Source organism: Mesocricetus auratus, unplaced genomic scaffold (assembly GCF_017639785.1).
Source record: "Mesocricetus auratus isolate SY011 unplaced genomic scaffold, BCM_Maur_2.0 Super-Scaffold_100006, whole genome shotgun sequence".
In the NCBI taxonomy this organism is placed as follows: Eukaryota; Metazoa; Chordata; class Mammalia; order Rodentia; family Cricetidae; genus Mesocricetus; species Mesocricetus auratus.
The window spans coordinates 9,243,179-9,248,171 of NW_024429190.1; the positions used below are offsets into that span (position 1 = coordinate 9,243,179).

Sequence of the window (4,993 nt, forward strand, 5' to 3'; positions counted from 1 at the left end):
GGAAAGGCCAACGCCAATCTCACTTTGACTTTGGAAACACTGCTTTCATTCCAAGCACAGCTGAGTTCCTCTGGGTGCCTTCATGCATTTGGTCTGCCATGGATGCTTTCTAGCTTGTTTTCTGGGATGAAATTTTTATTGAGATTATTTGTTACTTCAGATGCAGTTGTAGGGGATAACAGCGTCCCCAGGTACCTTTCATCCAGTTTTGCCCCATGACATTAAAATGAAAAACTACAGTACAGCATTGTCACTGTTCTGTCGCTGTGAAGAGACACCATGGCCACGACAACACGTATAAAGGAAAACCTTTTCATTGGGGCTGACTCGCAGTTCAGAGGTTCAGTCCATGGTCTTCACTGCAGGAAGCATGGCGGCGTGCAGGCAGACACGGTGCTGGAGAGTAGCTGAGAGTTCTGCATCTGGATCTGCAGGCAACAGGAAGAAGAAAGACACTGGCCCCGGCTTGAGCATTTGAAACCCCAAAGCCCACCCCCAGTGACTCACTTCCTCTAAGGAGATCATACTTACTCCAGCGAGGCCGCATGTCCTAATCCTTTCCAATAGTGCCGCTCCCAATGAGTCTATGGGGCCATCTCCATTCAAACCCACAAGCCTCATACCCAAGACACTGGTATTGAGGCAGCCAGCAAATGCTACTCAGCATGCACTCATTTACACATCTTTTCTTGTCTTTACACCCCAGTCAAGACGTCGACGCATTAAGGAATCCTGTGTCCGTCCGCACCTCCTTCCTTCCTAGTACCTAGTCCTTGGCAACTAGTCGGCTACTCTCTGCTTCTAAAATCCCATCATCTCAAGAACACTGCATGTGCGGTCTCATCTGGTACATCACTTTCAGAGAGGAGCTTTTACCACTCAGTTACACTGTGTGTCTGTCCACTGTGTGCATGCAGAGCCCACAGAGGCCAGAGAGAGCGTCAGATCTCCTTAAAACTGGTGACTGGGAGCCACCGTGTGGGTGCTGGGACCCAAGCCTGGGTCCTCTGGAAGAGCAGCCGGTGCTCTTAGCTGCTGAGCCACCTCCGCAGTCCCTGACCCCTGTAGTTTTACTGGTTGTTTTCCTATTCGGTTGAGTTCTCTGTTATGCTTCTCTCTCATTGCTGGTTTGCTGTGGTGGAGTGGCGGATTCCTCCCTAGCACTGCGTACTCAACTGTCCTCCTCAGGACATTTAGCCTTTGTGTACAATGCTATATTTTTGTATTCAGGAGAAAACAGGAACACAGTCCCCAACTACCACAAATGATGCAGTCAAGTTTCCTGAACGTGGGGAAATCACAAGGGCCAGCATATCCCAAGTGCAATGAATAAGCCACCCTAGGAAACTCTCCTTCTTGCTAGCTAGACCTCCCCTCTCAGGCCTGTATGTGCAAAGTACATTTCGAGTACCTTTTGAAGTCTTGAAGTGCCTTAATTTTTACTTCCCTTGAAATGTCCTTATTTCTGTGTCAGTTTTTAAAGGCAGCTTTGCTAACTATAGCATTCTCCATTGACAGTTACTTGCTTTCAAACCTTGAAATGGCTCCCCTGGCTTATTGAGCTGCTGTTGAGAGACCTGAAGTTATACTGGGATATTTACCTTCGTAGATGAATTGGCATTTTCCATAGCAGTTTTGTTTTGTTTTTGTTGTTTGTTTGTTTGTTTGTTTTTCTGAGACAGGGTTTCTCTGTATTGCTTTGGAGGCTGTCCTGGAACTCGCTCTGTAGACCAGGCTGGCCTCGAACTCACAGAGATCCACCTGCCTCTGCCTCCCAAGTGCTAGGATTAAAGGCGAGTGCCACCAACGCCCAGCCATAACAGCTTTTTTAGATGTGTTTATTTTAGGTTTATGGATGTTTTTCCTGAGTGTATGTCTGTGTACCACATGTGTGCAATGCCTGAAGAGGCCAGAAGAGGGCACTGGTTCCCCTGGAACTGATGTTACAGATGGTTGTGTGTAGGGATCAAACGTGGGTCCTCTGGAAGAGTGGCCTGTGATTTTAGCTGCCGAGCCATCTCTCCAGTCCCTCTAACAGTATTGTTTGAGTGTTTGCTTTGCTTTAAAGATAAGATCTCACAATATAGCCGTGGCTGACCTGGAACTCACTATGCAGACCAAGCTGGCCTCCACCTCACAGAGATCCACCTGCCTCTGTCTGTCTCCCAAGTGGACCAACATGCCAAGCACCCTAATAGCAATTAACATGGCTCCTTCTTCCTGTAGAGTTGATATCTTGACTATATGCCCTCAAGATGATCTCCCCTGGTAATGTCTACTTGGGGTTCTAACGCCTCTTGTGTTTGGCTGTCCACACCGTTCTTCAGATTTGGAGATTTATGGGCTGTGATTTCATTGACTATGTTCTCTGCATGTTCAGCATTTCTCTCAGCTCCTTCTTCCAGCCCATAGTTCTTAGGCTTGGGCTCTTGACCATGTACTAGAGCTCTTGGACATTGCTGATGTTGGTAGCACTTTTTAATCTTCTCTTCTACCTCTAATATCCTTCCTTTTGAGGCTATTGATGATACTTCCCGCCAGGTTTTTCCATTGAATTCACTGAGTTTTTCATTTTCAATATTTATAATTGCTGTCTTTTACATCTCAATTTTCTTTCAGAATTTTTCTCTCACGTTGCGTCCTTTTTCATCATTATCACTGCATTTCTTGTCTGTTTTGCTGCTTTGTTTTTCTTTCCTATGTTGCTGCCTTTCTTCTCTGGGTCTGGATAGAATTCATCATCCAGTTTGTGTCCCCCTCAAAGCTACTGATCACTTTCACCAATCAGCTTCTGAAGTCTCTATCTGGCGTTTTACCCATTTCCATGTCTCTGGGTTCAGTAGCTGAGGAGCTGTGATCCTTTTCTGTGTTGCATCTTGCACTGCTGACTTGAATGCCTCCTGGCTCGCTGTATTTAGGGACCTTGCTGCTGAGCACCCTGCTCTTGAAGACTCGGTCTGCTCACAGAAGGGAGAGGAGCTGCTTCCGGGGGCGGAGGTCTGCTCACAGAAGGGAGAGGAGCTGCTTCCGGGCGGAGGTTCTGCCTCCCCGCTCTCCCGAGGGAGCTGTGTCGGGCTTACTTCTCCCTGTGTGTCACCCGCATTCTCTCTGCTCTGCCCTTTCAGCCCCTGTGCAGGCTCCCAAGGCTTTCCCCTTGCTTCTTTCTGGAACAGAGCACATCGTTTTCTTACAACAGGCCACATGAGAGCAGTTTCTAGCACACAAACTACCTGGAAGAAAGAAAGAGGTGGGACTGTTAAGATCTTATTCTCCTTAGCCTAGATTTGAATTAGAAATCTGTAACAGAGTGAGCAGAGATAACCAGGGCCTAGAACCTCATTTCCCCAGAAAAGGTCCAGTTAATCTGCCTTGCAGTTAACAGATGTTCCAGCCTTTGTCTCATGGTTTGTATAAATTACAAATCACAGGCACAGTGAAAAGAAATGGAGACCCCCTCCCGACTCCATCCTCTTAGGCCAGAGTGTAAATAAATCTGTTTTCCTTTACCAGTTTCTGATGACTGAAATGGGATAGCAATAGACTTTGATAATATGAACTGAAGTTTCCAGGGAGGGAAAGGTAGGTGTGTGTGTGTGTGTGTGTGTGTGTGTGTGTGTGTGTGTGTGTGTGTGTACGTGAATGTGTCAAAGATTCTACAAAGCTAATGGACTAATTACAATTCTATGACTATAAAGAGTTGGTTTCTCTCTCGCCCCCTCTCTGTGATTTTGTGATGGGAGCCACCAGCTGTTCCCACCACTATGCCTTCGGCCCATCATCATGGACTCTAACCCTCTAAAACCAACAAGAAGTGTGATGCCCAGAACTTCAGGAGCCTGTCTGTAATCACAAGAACACACCCTCTGCGTGTGCTGAGACAGGTGGAGGAATGCGGATGTGAGTGTATCCCACTTGATGAACAATACTGAAGTCAGTTCCTAGACAAAGCTATTTTTCCCTAAATTTCTTGGTACCTAAAAAAAAAATAAACTCCTATGCATCTTGGGGAAAAAAGAGTTGGAATGTTGCAGATCCAAAGCCAAAATTATCTTGGGCTTTCTTTAGTTCCCTTAATAGCCATTTATTGACTACTTCCCCATCTGATCTGACATCTCTCTGTCAGGTGAACCCTTTGGAATGTATGACAGACCAGAAGCTTCCAGCAGCCCAAAAGCAAAGAATTTCATTGGGTGACCTCCAGGAACTTTGTCCCTACTGTAACTCACTTAGCTGAACTGCCCACCAATATGTTTTCAAATGTCTTGGCTTATAAATGTCTTTTATTCTGTGTCTACAAACACTCATGTGTGGTGATATATTATGTATGATTTGTTAAAGCCTGCCCAGAGGATTCAGAAAACAAAGCCAGCCTCAAGCTATAGAGATCAGGCAGTGGTGGCACACACCTTTAATCCCAGGACTCAGGAGACAGGCAGATGGATCTGAGTCCAAGACCACCCAGGGCTACACGAGACTGAATCAGTCTAAAAGAGTAACAGAGCTCAGGCCTTTAATCTCAGCACAAGAGAGGTAAAAAGATAGGAGCAGGGTCTTCAGTAGTCAGTCTCAGGAGTCTCCAGCCACACTGAGGAGAGCACAGCGGTCTGAGTGAATCTGAGGAGCAGTGAAGTCGGGAGCAGTCTGAGGATCGCCCCTTTGGTCTGAGCTGAGGTAGAGGTGAGAGCTAGTGGCTGGCAGCTTTGCTTTTCTGATCTTTGTCTTTAAGCTTGAACCCCAATATCAGTCTCTGGGCCTTTTATTTTCCCTGCTATGCTCGTGGGACTGCTTCCACATAGGAACATGTCGTTAAGGGCGTGTTAAATCCACATTCCCAGATCATCATTAATCATATGTGGCTCAATATAAATTACTCCTTTCTGTAAACCCTTAATGTTAGAGCTACCCCTCGCATCTACAGTTTGGGGTCCTGGTGTGGATTCCGAGAATGACGTACTTTCACCAGGGAAAGCACCCTGGCCTCAGCAGATCCCAG

At 46.5% G+C, this 4,993-nt stretch overlaps 1 non-coding gene across 1 annotated transcript; it reads right to left on the reverse strand.

Annotated features, from left to right (window-relative positions):
* Window positions 1-1,227: 1,227 nt before the first annotated feature.
* Window positions 1,228-1,389, reverse strand: LOC121141045. The gene has a single exon (XR_005877990.1). It is a non-coding gene; the product is annotated as a U1 spliceosomal RNA (small nuclear RNA).
* Window positions 1,390-4,993: the final 3,604 nt, after the last annotated feature.